This window comes from Lepidochelys olivacea, assembly GCF_965140295.1.
Source record: "Lepidochelys olivacea isolate rLepOli2 genome assembly, chromosome: 4".
In the NCBI taxonomy this organism is placed as follows: Eukaryota; Metazoa; Chordata; order Testudines; family Cheloniidae; genus Lepidochelys; species Lepidochelys olivacea.
In genome coordinates, this window is record NC_140414.1 from 18184033 (window position 1) to 18204198 (window position 20166).

At 40.8% G+C, this 20166-nt stretch overlaps 1 long non-coding RNA gene across 7 annotated transcripts; it reads right to left on the bottom strand.

The window, feature by feature from the left end:
- Window positions 1-223: 223 nt before the first annotated feature.
- LOC311519876 lies at window positions 224-17943 on the bottom strand. Of its 7 annotated transcripts, XR_014711405.1 has the most exons (7): window positions 17549-17943; window positions 8293-8380; window positions 6961-7032; window positions 6092-6222; window positions 4595-4695; window positions 2565-2605; window positions 224-677 (listed from the first exon to the last, which is right to left on the bottom strand). It is a non-coding gene; the product is annotated as an uncharacterized lncRNA (long non-coding RNA). The 7 variants fall into 7 exon arrangements; XR_014711406.1 differs by lacking the exon at window positions 8293-8380 and having other exon boundaries at window positions 17549-17839; XR_014711407.1 differs by lacking the exon at window positions 6961-7032 and having other exon boundaries at window positions 17549-17839.
- Between the last annotated feature and the right edge of the window lie 2223 nt (window positions 17944-20166).

Consider the following 20166-nt stretch of genomic DNA (forward strand, 5'->3'; position numbering starts at 1 on the left):
AGATTCATTGATGTTATACTTTAAATTAGTGATGAGCCTGAACCAGAGCCCCATGTCCCTGCACTCCCAAAGCCCTCTGGGAGGCTTCCAAAATCTGGATCCACATCCAAATTCTGCAGCACACCCTCGTGGCCAGAGGACACTGCAGCATCCTGCTTGTTTCCCCTCTTGGTTGCTCTATAACTCCACATCACAGTCCAAAAGGTAATTTAAAACACTCCCCTTCTGGAACCCAGTTTATTTAGTCTTCACAAACACCGACCCTTCAGGCCTCATTCTTGGCTCAGTGTCTCTCTCTCTCCCCTTGGCAAGGAGTCCTCAGCCCTTCTTCTCCAAGCTGGTTCCAATTCAAGGTCTCACTTTATTTTCATCTGGAGCTTGCACGGGCAATGTCTCTCTTCCTTTTAGGTGCGGAGTTTCCAGACCACCTCTCCTAATGCGACAGACAATGCCAGGCTATTCCTAGCTGCAGTTCAGCCTCTTAGGTGTGACTTCTCAATTCTCCTGGTCTCAGGGCCTTCCCTACAGGAGCCTTTTCACAGTCTCTGCCACAGCTTTGTGGGCTTCTTGCTTCTCTGCAGCTTCTTGCTGTCCTCCAACTAGCCTGTTAAGGTGGCACAGGTGGGCTGGAGTAATTCCTTCAGAAATCGGTGTTGGCTGGCTCCAGGCCTCCAGCCCTTAAGGGGAAAATCACCCTGTTATATATGTTCTTAATTTTAAGTTTTTAAAACTTGACAGAGCCATCCAAAAGCAGTGGGAAGGGGCAGGGAACAGGTAGGCTATGCACTCCTCTCCTTCCTGCACTGGCCAGCAAAAAGTTTGTCTGCATGGGGGATCACCCACTGTGCCTGCCTTAGTGATGACACAGCAGGCATTCTCCCTCCGCACCCCCAGGAGCTCCAAGAGGCAGTTTCGGCCCTGAAGCACATTACCTCCTAGTGTTTCCAGTGAGGCAGTACAGCTTCATACGATGCCTAGGGGAGAGCAGTAAGGATGTCTACGCTGCAGTTTAAAAAAAACAAAACATGGGTCCATGTCAGCTGACTCTGGCTCATGGTCTTGGGGTAAGGGGCTGTTTAACTGTGGTGTAGACAATTGGGCTGGAGCCCATGGTCTGGGACCCTCCCCCTTTGCAGGGGACTGACTGGACTTCCACAAGTCAGCCTGAAGCTTTCAATAACTGACATAAAGAAAAGGAGTACTTGTGGCACCTTCGAGACTAACCAATTTATTTGAGCATAAGCTTTCGTGAGCTACAGCTCACTTAAGGCTTGGGGACATTACATTTGAAAAAACATCCAGAAAACCACTTTGCATGTCCATATTTTAACCACGTTTTATGTCCAACTGAGAACCCACATGAATGTTAAATACAGGGGAAGAGAAGGCTGGGAAAAGGAATGAAAAATTAATACTGGCGATGGCTTATGGAAAGAAGTTAATAGGAATGTAATAACAGCCATTCTTAATGCGAGACAGAGACCTCTCCAGTTCAAAATCATGAACAGAAGTTACTTTCCCCTTACAAGATGCTGAAAGCAAAAATCATTGACTCAGACAAATGGTTGAAGATGCAGTCCCAGTTCTGGGAGTTCAGTGTGTAGGTTTTAGAGTTTTCTGGGCACTGGGAGATATTGGGGAAATATTTCCCCAATATTAATATTATACTAAGAAAATTTGTTCCTAGACTAAATGTATTCTACAAATAGTTTGAGTATTAATGGCAAAAAGGAAAAGGTATAATCTCTCCCATAATATCTTGAAAACAATATGCTACCATGTTATAACTGCTTAGAAAGATTCTTACTGTCAAGAAAATAGCTCTGAATAATAGAAGATGCTGATGAGATGTGCAATCATTTTAATACTAAGAAGACCGCATCCTTCCATGATGGTCTGATCCACTATCTATTGAAATCAGTGGAATAATTCCTATTAAATTCAATGGGTTTTAGATTGGGCCCTGATTGCTTTACTTTTCAAGGCCTTTGGGGGATGTGGGTGAGTTAAATTAGGGTACTGTTCTTTCCTTCTCTTTCTACCCTCTACTGCCACCTGATTTTCTCTTTATTCTGTATCCTTCAATAACCTTGAAGGAATCGTAGCTTTGTTTTACTTATCAGGGTTTTGTGCTTGACTTGAAGTCTTATTATTCCCTCAGTGTAGGAAGAAGAAAAGGAGTACTTGTGGCACCTTAGAGACTAACCAATTTAAGTACTCCTTTTCTTTTTGCGAATACAGACTAACACGGCTGTTACTCTGAAATCAGTGTAGCAAGTCACATCTTGTCAGTTTCTGTAGGCCAGCTTGTTTCAATGGAGCTCTGCCAAATTACCTCAGTTCAGGATCTGACCCTCTAGCATAGTATAATTCAGTGATGTTTTGTTTTTCATGTTGTAGTTTTGGCCCACATAACTGTATTGATCCTGGGAAAATTAATTAAAAACAAATTGTATGCAAGCAAGGAATTGCTGACTCTGGGGTAGCCCTTAAGTCTGTAAAGTACTTCAGTTCTCTTCCAATTGGCACAGAAGTGCGGGTGGATGAGATCAAGGAATACTTACGTAAATGAGTGAGAGGATGCTGGATCAGGACAGGAAAAGGTCTGTGAATGATAAGTAGAACAAATAAAAATGAGAGTAAAACATTATTGTACTGTCAGCACCTGAATATGGTGAGTGGGACTAATCCCAAAGCCTACTGAAGTTCATAGGCCCATAGCGTGGTACCCAATTTAGTTTCCATAGGCAGCCATAAATGGGGCTTTTGTATTTTCAGGCAATCTCTTATTCTTCAGCTATTTTAGAAACTATTTTGAGCATGAGAACAAATATTTTATTGGACAAACATAATTGTTGGTGTCCAGCATATTTTCAGTGTTGGTTTCCTTTTCACTGTTGCTAGTTGAAAGCTAGTGCTTCTATAGACTGTAATATTTTTTTTTAACCACTTACTGTGATGCCAAACCATAATTTCATTTCTCTAAGGCTTTTGACTGGCAGCACAGCAGTGTGAACTGCAGGTAGAGACTTCACATGTCCAAGCAAACGGCACAATCATGTCCTCAGTGCAAGGGATGGAACCACAGGACTCTGTCCTGATCCATTAAAATATATTTTGTTCTCTTACTGGAAGTTTAAGCAAAGGGGGAAATTAGGCCTCTAAGAATAGGATGATGAGATTTATTTCCAGGAAGACCTAAGTTAGAATTTAATTTTATATGGAAACTTCCATGCTTGAGACATTCCCTAATTGCTTTTATGCAGAAATGTGTTCAATATAGAGCAATGAATTGGTAGGGAACATGTGGCAGCCATGATGTCCTCAAAATTATTTCACACACAAAGTATTGGATAGTAAAACCTGGAGCGTCCTCAGCCTTATTACAGTAAGAGGGATGTGACACACAGAAATTAGAATGCTAGCAAGACAAGACGTTAGACAAATTCAGCCTTGGAGTAAACAGCTGCAACTCCACTGAAATCAAGTTACACCAGGTCTGAGTTTGACTCAACATGTTTTGTTGTTACAAGTTCCAGTTAAAGTTGCACAATTCTTCATTTTCTTCATGAAGTATTCTCCTGTACATAATCTGCATTGGCATATACCTTGGTAAATCAGCTACATACTTGGACAGGCAGCAGCAGTAACTAATTTCCTAGAAGTTGCTACTTAAATGTGATGCGTCCATCTTTTTTCTGTAGTTGTCAGATATTTAAATAGTGCGATAATTTTTTTGACAGATACCTAGTCCAAATTTAAATTAAAAAAGCCTTATGCGATTTGTATAAAGTAGTGACATTTTAACTGGAAAGAGTACTAAACATTATATTTATTTTCTGCAAAGCATAGCTGTGAGAATGTCATCATTTTAAAATGTTAGTTGAAATCGGCATTGTAGAAGTGATTAGTTCAAAATTAAACAAGCTTAATACTATCTGATGCCTTACAAGTGGTTTAGTAAGGTGAAACAAATCTTTCTATGATCATCACAAATAGTAACCCCAATGTAACACACAATCAGATAAGGGAGAGTGTACTTGTAAAGACAAATAGAGCTGGTAACAATAGTTTGAAATCTATAATTTCAATGACATTTTTCAATTTTTTTTCTCAATTATGATAAGAAAAACAAGTAGCGTTTTCATGAAAAAGTTCAGGACAAATTAACCCTATTTTTGAGTAGCTATAATCTGGTCCAAAAAATTTAAAGTTTTGGAAAAAAATTTAAATTTGGAATTTTGATGAAAAAGGGACATTTTTAGAAAAATTTCCTGAAATGTTGACCTATTTTCCAGCCAGCTCTAAATACAAGCCTTTTTGCTTCTCTGCAAGAGCCAGTGTTAGTCATTGGATATCAGCACCTCAGCATAGCCCCAGAGCCTGTGGGAGGGTAACCTGCTGGGTAGAATGACAAGAGAAGACAAAGCCAGGGCTGCAAGATGAGGAAATCTGATAACATTGTACTTCCACCACTCACTAGCTGCCCCCTGGTCATGGAATTGAATTACTATACCAGCTCTCTATCAACTAGAAGCAAACTGTAAGTTAAGTTTAAACTGGATACTGGTGCCCAAATCCATATAATACTTACCAAAGTAAAAACAGTTTAATCTCTCAAAGTTGCTCCATCTACCATCTGTTAATTGTTTAGGGAGGTGAATCACTGGATTTGCAAGGTATGTGCACTGCAATCTGGAAGTATAATGAAGATGTCGAATACAGAAGCACTATGAATTCACAGAGCTTGTGGGAAACTTAACCTGATCAATTTGGTAATGGTAGTGGGAAACCATTTTATCACTTTGATCACTTTAGATAAGCTATTACCAGCAGGACAGTGGGGTGGGAGGAGGTATTGTTTCATATTCTCTGTGTATATATAAAGCCTGCTGCAGTTTCCACGATATGCATCTGAGGAAGTGAGCTGTAGCTCACGAAAGCTTATGCTCTAATAAATTGGTTAGTCTCTAAGGTGCCACAAGTACTCCTTTTCTTTTTGGTAGTGGGAAACGTCCATCTCAGGTGTCACTAATACTTGGTAAGCCTGATGAGCTAATGGAAAAAATAATGGTAAAAAGGAAAACAATTTTCATATTTTTTTTTTAGAAATTTTACATCTCTATAGTTCTTTAAGAAAGGGGTGAGATGAGGTTGGGGATTGAGGGCAGAATTTCCCCAAACTTTCATCTGTGTTTTCCCTGTGTTTCTGTGTGGTTTTGTTTCTTTCATTTGGCTTTGAGTTTACCACAACCATGTTTGCAAAGGAGATGGCTGGTCATGCAACTAACTCATATACACTACCCCATTTGCATTCTCAAATGTAAACGTGCAGTTGTGCGTATATCTTTGCGTGCTGGCTTTGGACTCTTTCAACATTTGGTGCAAATTCTAATTTTCTCTAGTACATGGAAGGAATTAAATTTTGTAATTTTTTTGTCCTTCTATGTTTTCATTAGACTTTTATCACCAAATTAATAAAACATTACCTGTTTCTGTATATGCAAAATTGGCATGTACGCCTCCTTATTTACACAATCAAAAGCTGTATTTGTGCACATAAATCACATAGAAGTGCACCGATTCAATTTTCATTGGAAATATTGGCTGAGAAGTTTATGCAAGCAACTGCTGGTTTGCCTACATTTTAAAAAAAACTCTGTGAACATTTGGCTCTTTGAATTTATACAGGAGTTTGTTTCTATAAAATGAAAGATTACACTCTGACTAGCTGTTAGCAACTAGAAATGTGCAAAATATTCACAGTGAAACTCAAAACCATGTGCCCTTATTTTAGATCACATTACAAACTCAAAATTCAGACCAGGTTCATCAAAAGGTGTGCTAAGATTTGTGAACGTTTCAAGTAACCTTGGTTTGATTAATTTAAATAAGATAAAATCTGTGGTTTTGCATGGTTTTAATGCGAAATAAGCTGAAATTCTGCAGCTTTCATTATATTTTCAGATTCCATGGATCCTGAAACTCAAGTGAAACTTTAGGCATGCCCATGATCCCTTACAAAGTAAAAACATGAACTTTGTGCACTGTGTAAGGTGTGTGTTAGTTAGTAACCTGTTATTCTTAATACCTATAATATAAGGTTTCCATGTCTAGAAATCTCCTGATAGATGGATCTTCCTCTTTTCTCCCAAGGTATGCAACGCTCACAGTAGAATTTAGGATACTTGCTCTTCATAGTAGAGTCAGAATTATTTCTTTCTAAAGAAAATAATTATTTGAAGGGATTGGTCTTCATGTCAAATGGGTACATAATTTAAATGTCCAGCTGGTGTCTGTCAAAAGTTCCCAAGGGTTGAAAATGCAAAAAAGTGTGCTGTTCTTTATAAATTTTGGTTGTCACAGTTTCAAGGTAACTGCATCTACATCTCCCCCCCATGGTCCCTCAAAGGAACACACTTAAGCTGGCTCCCAGCTGTCATCTCTCCCTCCTAACCCAGGATTTTAAGGCTGCACAACTCCCTGCTATACACTGTGATATCACCAGCAACCTAGTCTGCCTAATTGCAAGCGCACGTGCTTGGCTTTCTCTCTGAGGGCTATGACGAGTATATTGCCCGCCATTACAAGTTACCACACAGTTCTTTCTAAGCAAGCACTATTCTGAAGGTAAAATCATAAGAGGAAACCTATTAAAAACAATAAACGTTTGTGTGTGCATGCTGAAAGCTTACCAGTGGTCATCCATGAGTCTTAGCCCTGGTACATCAAAGTGTTTCCAACCCTGCTGCCAGGGTTGCCCCCCCCCCCCCCGCCCTTGGACAGAGTGTCCCGTTCATTTGCTGGATGAGAAAGAAGGCCCTCAGTTCAAGCTCATTCTGTTATAGCAAAAGCCCTTTCTTTGTCTCTTAGTCTCTTGTAAACCCATCTTTAACCAGTATAAGCAAACCACTTTATGGGGTGGTACTTCTCTCGAATTGTCTAGTCTCAGTGACTCACCTTCATCACCTCCCACTGTTTGTATTTCCTGTAGGAGCTGTGGTAACCATCCCCATGGAACAGAACACAATCCTAAATAAACCATTCATAGATTCAATACAATATCATCCCCAAAGATATTGCATGTGATTGCAATATCTGTCTCCGTGGTCTCTCTAGTTTTCATAGGGCACCACCCTCAATTAATTAATTGGGTTTATAAAGAAATAGACATCTGATTTTAGTCATTCGGAGACCTCTACAGGCAAGTACTGAAAAATAAAGAGGAAAAAGTGAATCGCTGTATTTATGAATGGATACTTTTCAGCTGGTGAATGAAATACAGATTTGGTTGTTAATACATATTATAGGGCACATTCTCTACTTAGTATCATGTCACCATGGACAAAAAAAAAAAAGTTGCGCTCTGGCATCAAAAGCAAAGTATCTTGGTTTTGTTTGGCTGGTTGGCTTTTAATGAAAGGTAGGTCTTTGAAAAGCATAAACTGATGGTAGTGAGCACCTAGGTGAGTCACAAAAACTATAAAATGGGCAGTTTACCAATATCAGCCATAAGTGAAAAGCTGAGGTGTATGAAATCCACAATGAAAGTGAAACCAGGTGTTTTTTTGCTGCCTGTGTGTAAATTTTTGAAACCTTCTGTGAGGGGGTGATCTGGATTTCATGAATTTTTCCTGGCAGCTTTGGAGCTATTTCCCAGCATTTACTATTAGTTTCAGATTCATGTGAACCTCCCTGGGCGATTTTTCTGGAACCCAATACAATTCCCAACCTTCTTAGCCAAAAATAAAACCCCAAATGTCTTCCCTTTTGTTTGGAGAAATATTGAAACAAATGAAAGAAGAAAACGGGAGAAGGACGACGTGTTAAGCTTACGTGTCTGCATGTGCACAAATTAAATTTTTTTAGCTAACTCCCACTGAAATATATGCCACTGTGGTTTCAATGCTATTGTACTCGAGCTGCTAGATTATAGCTGGCTCAGATATGTCTACATGTGCTGCAGTCGCACTTCTAATGGCAACGTAGATTCTCAAAGAATGAGACCTGTGAAGGAAGGTGGTATATATTTGGAATGGGAAAAACAAAGAATTTGAATTCTCCTGCATGATTCAAGCTAGATGTCAGATAGTTTTAGTTCCTTGGGAAGAAAAGTTAGACTATTTTCTTTGAGGATCCTGTGTGTCAGGTATTTACTGGTTGATCTCATCCTCTTCCATCAGGACTGTTTTTGTTTACTGCAAATCTTATCATTTTTGTATTTGAGACTCAGAATCATTCTGCTGTGGGGAAACCCAGGTTTTCGACAGTTCTGTGTATTTAGACACTTACAGATTGTCAATCTTCTGATCCGGTAAACAGCAACACTATGTATGCTTGCAACACACAGAAAGGATCTGAACACAGATCTGAAGGGACACTAACAGACAAAGGAAGGCATGGTTTAGTGATGAAGGGATTGAATGAATCAGTTGCACATAACAAGCTATTTACATTTTATTAGGTTTTCATATTGACTACCCCTAGATGACATTCTTGCCAGGTTGGGGCTGGATCTTGTTAACTCATGAATGTAGGTCTTACTCCTGTGCCTTATCCTACTGAAGTTAATGCACACCTTCTGCGTTAGCGACCTGAGAGAAAAGATCCATATAGGACTTACTACATTATTGGAACACGAGGACCTAACGATCATGTGGGAAACCCTGATATCAAAGCATGGCATAGGTGCCGATTCAGCCCTTAAGAATGCACTTACCTCTAGGCATATCCTTTAATCCCATAGGACTTAAGCATGTCCTTTAAATTCAGATGTGCTTAACTGTTCAGCTGAAATGGGGCCTAACTCATGGCCCTTAAGGTTTATTAAAGTAATTGAATACATGGTGTATGAGTTAGTGGTTGCAGGGGTGGGCAGTGTAACTCACAAATGAATACCCTGCTTCTCTGCATGTTTTGATTTGCCTGGGTATGTGAGCTAACTATTTGGCCACAAAACTGAAGGGCCGGCAGAGCCAGGAAGAAAAGGTGCCATGTGGATGATTCCTTAATAAGGAAAATTTATGGGAGCAATAGAGATGATGGGCAGGAGGGACTGATAGATGGAGATTGACTAAGAGGTGACAAAGTGGAGACATGATAACAGAAGACCTCTATTTGAAGGGTGTAAACACCAAAGAGGGAGAGAAATCACATAGTTTGGAGCACAGAGGAATAACTAGGAGTAATGGGAAGAAATGAATAACAATGTAAAGGAATCCCTTGAGATTTGTCTCCCAAATGGTGGTGGGAGAATCTGCCCACGACCAGTTACTTGCATTGCATGGCTTCAGTACCCTTATTTCTTACATGGGGCCTCTACTCCTTGCAAGCATTCATAAGTCTCTTCCTGGGAGTTCGCTGCACTCCTGCAGGGTTGGAGTGAAGATCTCCTGGATGAGAGTTCCTCCTGTGGGTCCAAGAGTCATGCCAATAATCTCCTGTTTAGGGCAGTCTTGCTCCTCCCCTCCCCAGCTGACTGCAGCTTACTTCCTTTTAAAGGTCTCCTCCCTATCCTACATGATTGACAAGGCTGGAGGGGTGGGGCTAGCCTTGCTCTTGCAGCCTCTTGGGCAACTCCCTCTTCGGTGTGGGATCTATACGCCCCATTGCTGGATCACATTTGTGACAACAGGATTTAGTGAGCTGTAGAATAGTTGCCCCAGGGAAACCCTGAGCATGTGGGGTTTTAAGAATAGACTGGACAATCCATTAGAAGAACGTTCTGCGAGATAGAATTCTACTTTAATGGGATGCATGCATAAATGGTCTGATAGGTCTTTTCCATCGGCAGTGTCAATGATTTAATGAAATATTGGGCAAGCTTTCAATGGATGGCCAATGTACAGTATAACAAGGACAAGACTTTGGCTAGTAATTAAACTCCCACCATTAATATGGATGAGGTTATTCACATGCCTAGGGAAAGCCTGGACAATGATAGAGTGCACCTTTCTGATAGCTGTGGGGTTATAGATGAATGGCTAAAAAGAGGGATATACAAACACCGGGGTTTTCAAAGGAGTCTAAGGGAGTTTAGCTGCCCCACTGCCACCAAAATTCAATGGGATTTTGGGTTCCTAACTCCCTTAGGCTCCTTTGACAGTCCCAGCCAAAATCTCTGAATGCCCACCTCCTTCTCTGAAAAGGCAAATTATATTCTTTGGAATAGGGGAAGTATAAAATTAAGTAGCGTCTCTAATGCTAGCTGAGAGCTGATGTAGCGAGAGAGCATGGTGTGGGGGCATGGGCATAGGATTTGGACTCGGGAGACTTGGGTTTAATTTTCAGCTCAGCTACTGACCTTGATAATGCCTGTATTTAGCAACAGACCTAAAACTAGCAGGAATAAAGTGCTGTCTTGTGGTTAGGATGCAGGACTGGGAGATCTGGGTTCTCTTCTGCCACTGATCATCTGTGTGACCTTAAGCAAGTCTCTTCATCTCTGTGTCACCATTTCCCTGTGACTGGTTCCCCCCCCCTGGGGTGCCACCTGGAACTGGGGTCCACTGAGCCTGCCTCACCCACCAGTCTGGGCTCCCTTTACACTGCACTTAAGCCCCCTCCAACACACACACAGGTAGGGACACACCCAGCTGCAGTTACATACACACAGGTTCTTTAACCAGCCCCCTGCATGAGAAGGCACAGCTAAGGCACCTCCTAATTCCTAAGGCACGCACCCCCAGCTGGAGTGTAAACCCAAAATTATACCGCCTTGCGCTGCACAGGGAACTGTACAGCGTAAGCTCATGAAATTTTCCCCCTCCCTCAGAGTGGAGAGGAATATACACAGCTTTTTGCCCCAAGTTATGACTCCCACACACTGGTTTTAGACCAAGCAAAAAAAAGTTTATTAACTACGAAAGAGAGATTTTAAGTGATTATAAGGGATAGCACTCAGGTCCAAACAGATTACCTAGCAAATAAGCAAAACAGGCAAACTGACCTTAATATACCTAAGAGATTGTATATGCAAAGCAAAATTCTCACCCTGAATTATGATTAAAGCAGGCTGAAAGTTCTTAAGGGGCAAGCTGCGCAGGCTCACAGCTTAGAAACCCCAGGTGTTCCAATCACAGGCTAAAAATCCCTTTAGCCTGGGTCCAGTACTTCCCCCAGTTCAGCCTTTGTTTCTCAGGTGTTTTCAGGAGTCTCTTTGGGCAGGGAGTTAGTGAAGAGCCACACTGATGTCATTCATCTGCCTTAAATAGCTTTTGCATATGGCAGGAACCCTTTGTCTCAAAGCTGGGTTCCCACACCAGTCAGTGGAAAAACACTGGTATTCCAAGATGGAGTCCAGTACCAGGTGACCTGGTTGTGTCATAGCGGCCATGAGTCAGAGGCTGTTTAGAGTGTCCTCAGGAAGGCTTCCTGGTGGGAGATTAGCTGCTTCTAAAGCCTGTTGTTTTCTCCTAATGGCCCTTTAACCTGAATGAGTCCTTCCCAGCCAGCCATCTAGACTGACCGCCTTTTGCCTCGTGAGCGTTCCCCAGGTGTAAACACTTTTCTATATAGTCAATATTCCTAACTTCAGATACAAAAATGATACATGCATACAAATCAGATAATCGTAGTTAGTAAATCCTAACCTTTACAATGATATCTTACATGACCTAGCTTGCATAAGATACATTGATTGTCATATTCATATAATAATCTCTCTGAAGAATATGGGGTGCAGTGTCATACCCCCTATTTTGTCTGTCTTGTGTATTTAGCCTGTAAGCTCTTCAGGGCAGAGTCTGTCTCTCACTGTATATTTGCAGAGAGTCTAGCAAACTGGGACCTTGGTTGGGGCCTGTAAGCACTATTGTAATAGAAATAATACAATTAATAATTACATCTATTCATATAGCTGGACCACTCCTCCAACCCCAGTGTTTGTTGCATGTGTAGCAGGATTTTTCTGATGCTTTCATATGTTATGGAAACAGTCCACATATGTTCAGCAAAAGTTTCCTGATCTGCTTGTAGAGGTGAAGCTTATTCAGCCAGTCATAGGGGACCCACTTAGTATCTTTAGTAGTTAAAGTTTATGTAGATGCCAAGAATTTGTTAGTCTCTAAGGTGCCACAAGTACTCCTGTTCTTTTTGCGGATACAGACTGACACAGCTGCTACTCTGAAAACAAAGAAAAACTGTATGTAACTGAGATTTTGACTTTAACATTATTTTATTCATTTGTTCTGTGGTAGTGCCCAGAAGCACCAATCGAGGCCCGGCTGTATTGGCTACTGTGCACACTGTCCTTGTTCCAAAGAGATTACAGTCTGAGCCCCTGGTCCTAAAAGCACTTGTGCACATGAGTAGCCCCACTGGGAGCCCAAACTTCTTACGTCTCGTTTTGTTCTGTGTCTTTCTTCTAGACACTTTCCTCAAAGCTCTTTTCCAGTAGGAATATTCTGCATCAAAGAAATGCTCTTCTCTTACTAGGCTACTGTGAGCAAAGAGAGCTCTATGCTTACAATACAGATTCTTCCTTGTATTCTGGACTCATGCATTTCATTACAAGAGTCCATCCTACAGACTTCACCTTGGGAGCACAGTGATGCCTTCACTGGACACTTACGGTTTCCTGTTACTTAAAACCATGTTTCTCCCCATCCACCCCAGGTGATTCACTTAAACTTCCTTTTGTAGCTGGAAGGAAACTTATATTATGCAATACCCATTCTTGAAGATCTGCAGAGTACAACTGAGAGGAGCACTCATCAGACCACAGACTTTAGGGCAGCTACATTCAAGACCTCAAAGAGCTACATGTGGCATTAGAATAACAAGCTGAATTTGACCATAGTAGCTAGAACACCACCCTAAAAACTAGGCTGCCATAAGTGGTTGCTGTATATACTGCTGCATAATCCAAACATGGGTCCCAAGTATGTTACCACAAAGAATTCTCATCTAGCTTTGAAGAAAGATCCACTGAGTGCAGGATAAACTTGCCATCTTGTCAGGGTGAGAGTTGTCTACCTTGGCATTATCCACAGTGCAACACCTGACCCAGTTTTACCCCTATCATAATGAATGAAACTCAAGAAGTCCTGAGAAATATTTGAGCTACCACCTGGAGAGCCCATCTTAGCTGGTGAAAGCCCCAAAGAGCAATTGTGCCCATTGCTAATGTAGATGATCAACGACACTTTCAAAGAAGTGAACCCACCAGCCTAACTGAAAAGTCAATATTCTACCCAATCCTGAGAGTCAGCTGAGAACATCTCCAGCTAGTGCCTCAGCTCCAGCCTCTTAGACAGAATCATTGCGGAGTGAAAAAACACACTTCTTCATCCACGTGACATCTGCCCCGATCCTGCATGCTTTGTAGGGGGTGAAGGGGGGGGCATGACTTAGAGCTTTTTACTCTGTCCACCCTCTGCTCTGTTTTCACCCTATTTTTCATTGGGGTTTTTTATTTATTTATTTATTTATTTTTTTGGTTCTCTTTCCCCATTCTTTGCTGCCATTCTCACAGGGTTCTTAAGTGGAGTGGAAAAGGTCTGAGTCAAATTTTCGAGCACAAAAGTGGATTCAAAATTAGAGAAAATGAATTCCCTTGTCCCTACTTATTAGAATAGCCTCACATTTCAGAACGAAGGACAAATCAAACTTGTGGTAAAAAGGTCATTCATGGATTAGTTTGTAAAATGTTATGCAGGATAAACACACATACAAAAACTTTTACTTTGTAGGTTTAGTATGTAGATCTTTGGCACAGGGTAAAAAAGGGGCCTCCTTGTTGGAAGCATAAAGACCAAATATTTTGCAACTAGTTTGCTTTAGCAGTTTAGCTGGGGGACTCTTGCAAACCTGTGCAGGATTTTCTGAGCTGGAGTTAAAGGTTTTGTGAAAACTGTTCTGTAGCTAATGAATATTTCACAGAATGCAGTTTATAGTGGATGTGCATTTGCCATCCTCTTTTGCTATTCCTACAGAGAATAACTATCCCAGACTCTTTAATAAGTTTCCTGTTGTCTGACTACTGTCGATGAAATATGAAGCAGATAGAAGACAGATTGATATTCCTAACCTGTGTTGACCCAGACATGTGCTGGGCTACTTAAAAGAATGTTGGCTAGAAGCAAACCTGAAGTTCTCACCAGTATAGAAATACTTTTCAGTATTCTTACTGGTTCTAAAATGATGTGCTGTATTTCGCTTCCATGGTAAAAAGTTACCTGTGACTCATGTGTTAATAAATTAAGTGTTGCACGCATTTTATGATGGTATTCTGTGTTTGGCAAAAGCATGAAAAGAAAATTACTTGTGGGCACATTAATTTTTTTTTTGTTTTCATTTATTTATCTTTGTGAAAATGAATGTGGTGTTCTTGAAAAGTTCCAGAAAAGACAGAAGCAAGGCCACATTTCTCAGACTGACCTGTGTATGGTGCCAGCCTAATTTGAAAGGAACTCCTCCTATGTCACCCAGGGTAATCTAAAATATATGATGTCTGGCAATTTCAAAGGAGTTTAAGGGAGTTAAGAGCCAAACTCCCATTGAAATTCAGACTCCCGTTGAAAACCCAAGCTGATGTTATTAATAGGCCCCCTATCACTGATATCTAAACATGGATGGTAATTCGGGGTCTGATTTTCTGTGGCCTTGTGTAGTCATTTATGCTGGTGCAAAGTAGTGCAGAAAGGAAGCATTTAACCTGCTTTACATTAGCTTTGCACTGTGTAATTCCCTATATAGGATGCAGGGCAATGGAAAGTCCAGGTCCATTCTGTGTTTTTGAAAATAAGTTTTTATTTGGACAGCACAACTTCTGTTCTCTTGAATGAAAATCCTCACTTGCCTGACATAGTCAACGACGGTACATTCAAATATTGAATTTGAAAAATGCTATTTATCTCCTAATCCTTAACTAACCTGAAATACCAACCCTGCTTATTCCTTCTTTATTGTCCCTTTACATAGTGTTTGTGTATATGTGTTAGGCAGAATGTGGTCTATAAATATGTACACACTGTGTTAAGCGACAGTAAAGAAGAAACACTCTTCCTCATGGTTTCTACCTTTGTATGAATTTATGTGTTTACGTATATATGTGTGCATGTGTATATAGCTATAGATACATGTTTATATTTAAACCCATGTGTGCGTGCGCACACCACTAACTTTATAAATTTAATTTTGCACAGACACCATTATATTTTAATAGACAGTAAACTATAATTTAAAGGAAATGAATCCAGAACTATCCTAAAATAAAAGTACAGTACTCTTAAGTTTAATTACCACGTTTTGTAACTTTTAAAAAAAATGTAGATAATGATGTAGGACCATATGCATGGTCCTGCAGCGGGGCAAAAAAGCCTCTGGAGATTCTCTGGGCTGAAGCCTTTTTGACCTGTCTGAACCTTCGTACGTTCCCCTCTATGGGGTGGATTACTTGTACATGGAGAGGCCAAGAGTGTAATTCTTTTAAACCAGTGGATCAGTGAGAGAACCATACTCCTAACCGGATGGATCTCAGGACAGCCATAAAGAGGGCATGAGCCACTGTGTTCTCTGGAACTCCTCCCCCAGTCACATAGCTCCTGAAGGAGCTGGCTGACTTTTGCCTTGATGCTACAAACTCTTCTGCATATGCTCAAGTTGAAGCATGTTGAGTAGCCCTGTTGACGTCAGCTGGACTAATTACATGTTTAAAATTAAGCATGTGCATAATTGTTTGCAGGATTGTGGCCTCAGCTATCACTGCTATGCCTGTGTCCTACTCCCCACTGCTGTATGCTGGAAGTTACTGCTGCTTCTAACATCATCAACACCTGTCTGAAAATTCAGTAGAATTCTGCTGTGTAAGCAGGGGAACATACTGTGTACAGTGACTGCTCCATGGCCCCAGCCTTTGTTTGACTACCCCACTCACTCACAAGATGGGGAGTTCCCAAGGAGGGGCTTCTGTGGACTCCTAGAAGGGGGGAAAGTGTGCAACAGAGGCACCCCTTCTTCCCTTCACTTGTTGCAGAGCTTGTCCTTGCTGTTTTATTCAATCATTTGCTATGGAAAGTCCCACTTCAAATATGCCTGACAAATAAGTATCGTTTTAAAATGGATGTGTCATGAAAACGAACATTTGCAACTGCAGTAACGTAGCTCAGACATATTGCACTTTGGGAAGAAATCAGCTCTTTAACGGACTATCCTGTAATATTTTAAGCAACTGAAAGTAAAGCTAGTTTCACTCCAACTATGGAGTTTTACATAGAGTTTCACATTGTGAAGGTTTCAGAGTAGCAGCCATATTAGTCTGTACCTGCAAAAAGAAAAGGAGGACTTGTGGCACCTTAGAGACTAACAAATTTATTTGAGCATAAGCTTTCGTGAGCTATAAAGGGTTACACAGGTTTTAGCTATGCAATACCCCCTGAAGTCAATGAAAGATGTGTGGCTGAATGTCACATAACCATGAAAAAGTAATAAACATCCAGAGTCACAGTGGCCCTGATTGGCTGTGTTATGTCCATCTTTGTTGTCAATACTGGGAGAGAGAGATTTACAGTAGGTAATCAGTTCAAAGCTGAGAATGTGTAAACAGGGCAGAGTCTTCATTAATGTTCTGAGGTGGTTCTTGTTTCCTTAAACTGCAGCTAATGTCACGTTTTGTGCTTTCTTCTCTAACACTGAGGTGAGATAATAGGTGGTAACTGGAGTTGATTTGGTTCAGCGTGAAATGTTATCAGCAACTGATTTAAATTTATTCTCTTTTTTTTTTTTTTTTTTGGTTTAAGTGGCTGAAATCTCCATTGACTTCAAAGGAGGTGCTCAAGTGCTCAAAATTGAGCATGTGGGTAAATGCTTTGCTGGATTGGAGCCAGAATGCATAGTCTGTTAAGTGCAAAAATAACTTTCTAAAATGATTGAATCTCTTTTAAACAAACACACACTCATCTTATAATGAAAGACTTTGGAGTATGGAGCATAATTTGCAGATTTGCATTCTCTCTGTTTAAAATGCTCTTTGAGCCATTAGTAGTTTACAGGAATAATTGTCTTCTGCTGTGGTCAATATTAAAATGCTTACAAAATAAAAGAGCACTGGCACTCATCTTAGGTTATTTTTATACTTATGACATGACCTTTGGTAATAAAATCAAGGAAACAGGAGCAACAAAAATGACTGATGTGGCTACATCCAGTGTATCCAGTGAGCTTGTCTTTTTCGATAAAATCCTAACCCTTGGGAATAGGGAAGTTCAAATTGCAGCTGAACCAGTCACTGGGAAGTTCCATTTTATTGTCCTGAAAGACACATCCTAATGTAGAGGAAGCCAATTAGCTTGATACTATTGATTTTAAACTTCAAAATGGAAATGAAGAATGTAGCTTTTTATTCTTAGGGGCTTTTGGTTTTTTGACTAGTTGATCTTCATTCTATTCATGACTGGTAAATGGCTGCTTAGATTCATGTAAAGCATCTCCTTATAGGGCCTTTTATTTCTGAATTGGTGGCTGAAAAGAAATCTGGCTCATGCAAAATACAAGAGCATTTCCTCCTCCTCCCCCCTCAAAACATTCAGTTAAAAATGTGATTACTTACCTCTAAACAGTGGTTTTGGCTTTAATGGCAAGGGTAAAAAGCATAGTTGGAGTGAGCCAGATGTGTTCATGCCTCAGGGTCAGATCCTGATGGCCTCACTCACAGTATCGTATTGGTAGTCTCCTTGATGTACCTGGGATTACTCATGGAACAAAGTACTACATCACATGGCTAAGGGCATTAGAACTTGGCCCTTACTGAGGAACCTTGTGACTTCATTACTATTGCTGTCCTTGTCCTCCCTCTCCCCAGGGCTGGCTCTAGGTTTTTCCCCCCCCCTCCCCCACGAAGCAAAAAAATTTGCCTCCCCAAGCTCCGAGAGCGCAACTGCCCCAGCCAAAAAGAAAAGGGGGGGCCGGAACGCTGCCTCTGGAATTGTGCCGCCCCAAGCCCATGCTTGCTTTGCTGGTGCCTAGAGCCGGTCCTGCCTCTCCCCTCCTTTTTGTCAGCTGACGACCCTTCTCAGTTGTCAACTTGAATTTACATTGCATACTCTATGGGACTAGGGCATAGTTCAACTTCATTTTAGTGTGTGGCACTGTTTTAAAGGCTCAACAAAAATCAAAGCGAAACTGGAGGGGAAAGTGAACTTGCAGTGGGCTATTAAGCATTTCCCTTCTACATCAAGGTGTCCAGTCTTTCCTAGACTGGTGATGGGTGAACAATTATTCATCAAAGTTTGCCTCTCTATCTATTCATGAATTGTTTGAAAGCAAAGTGTGATTTTTTTTTTCTGGATTGTTTTTCTTTTTCATATTTATTCTTTGTCAGCAGCTTGTTCAAAAGCAGTTGGTGTGAATATTCAATAGGTGAGCTGTGTTGACTGCACACAGAATTCAGGTTACATGGTATATTTCTGTTCCCTGAATGAATGAGCATTACTCTTAAAATCAGGTTTCCAGTGCAAATTCTTACATTTATATATTCCGAATGCTTCCACTAATTGTTTCAATAATTGCTTTAAATGTGCTATTTATGCAAACATTCCTGCTTAAATTGGCTTAAAAATTATTATTGAAACATTCAGACTTTTTGATTTGGCAATAATTAGTCAGTTCTAGTAATGATCAGAAATGTTCATCTCTAATGGTTGCTCCAAGACTTTAGCAACATTGCAACATTTGTCATACTTTCGTCACTATGTGACCTTCACCAGTTATGAAGTCCTGGGAATTCAGTGTTGCTGAAATCAAGGTCCCAAAGCCTGGTTGGCTGACCTAAGAGAATGGTTTACTGTGGCAATTCCTGAAATTCAAATATGTGCAATCATTCTTCTACTTAATTTACAGTAAATGATTCAGAAAGAACTGTCACTTTGTAGGCAGAATAATGATAGCACTCCTATTATGTTTGCATAGGTAGGAAACAAAATTCTCACTGTGCCGAGAACTGTAAATCACCTTGTTCCTCCTTCCTCCTCATGCTGGCCTCCAGCAACAGGGAAACTTGCTTATGGGTAACTGGGTGTCAGCTCCTTGACCCTGCTAGCTGGTTAGCTACATAGTCTCCTCTGGGCTCTGCAAGCCTTCACTTTACCTTGTAGATTAATACTAGGTGTATCCCAGCAGCCAAACCCCTTTGAAGTGATGCCATAAATATGGCCATACTGGGTCTGATCAATGGTCCATCTAGCCCAGTATCCTGTTGTCCGACAGTGGCCAGGTGCTTCAGAGGGAATGAAAATAACAGGCAATCATCGAGTGATCCACCCCGTCATCCACTCCCAGCTTCTGGCAGTCAGAGGCTAGGAACATCCAAAGTGTGGGGTTCCATCCCTGAGCATCTTGGCTAATAGCCATTGTTGGACATATCCTCCAGGAACTTACCTAATTATTTTTCGAATCCCTTATAGTTTTGGCCTTCAGAACATCCCTTGGCAACGAGTTCCACAGGTTGACTGTGCATTGTGTAAAGAAGTACTTCCTTTTGTTTTAAATCTGCTGCCTATTAATTTAATTGGGTGCTCCCTGTTCTTGTGTATGTGAAGGAGTAAATAACACTTCCTTAATCACTTTCTCCACACCATTCCTGGTTTTATAGACCTCTGTCATATCCCCTCCCCCCACTTGTCATCTCTTTTCCAAGCTGAAAAGTGCCAGTCTTTTTCCCCCAGGGGTGTCCAGGTTTTCCATTCCCAAAGGAACGGCGGACACTCCAGCTCAAATTATTCAAACTTGTATAATACTGCAGCACTGAGATATATTTATAATGAAAACAACAATGTTTATTATCAAAGGTTAAAGATTCAAGAGCTAGTGTGTAAAGATAATGGGAACAAAAGGGTTATATATAAAACAAAATTTCAACATGATTTCTAAAGAGATTAAACTTAATTTAGCAAACTAGCCTGTCTGAGGAAGTTAATCTCACCCCAAATGTCCTTTGCAGCATTTCAGCTAAACCTGGTTGAGATCCTGTTTTCATGAATGTAACTGCACTGCCTAGGTGCAGGTTAAAGGGGTGTCTTTTTGCCTTCTACTTCTATCCCCAAAGTAAATTGTTTGTCCTCAGATATAGTAACCCCCTCCTCCATTGCTTATTCTCTGCTGTGCTCTTCCCTGTTGCTTTCACATCCCCCTGTTGACTTAGATCCCATCTTGTCATGAATGTAGTTGAGC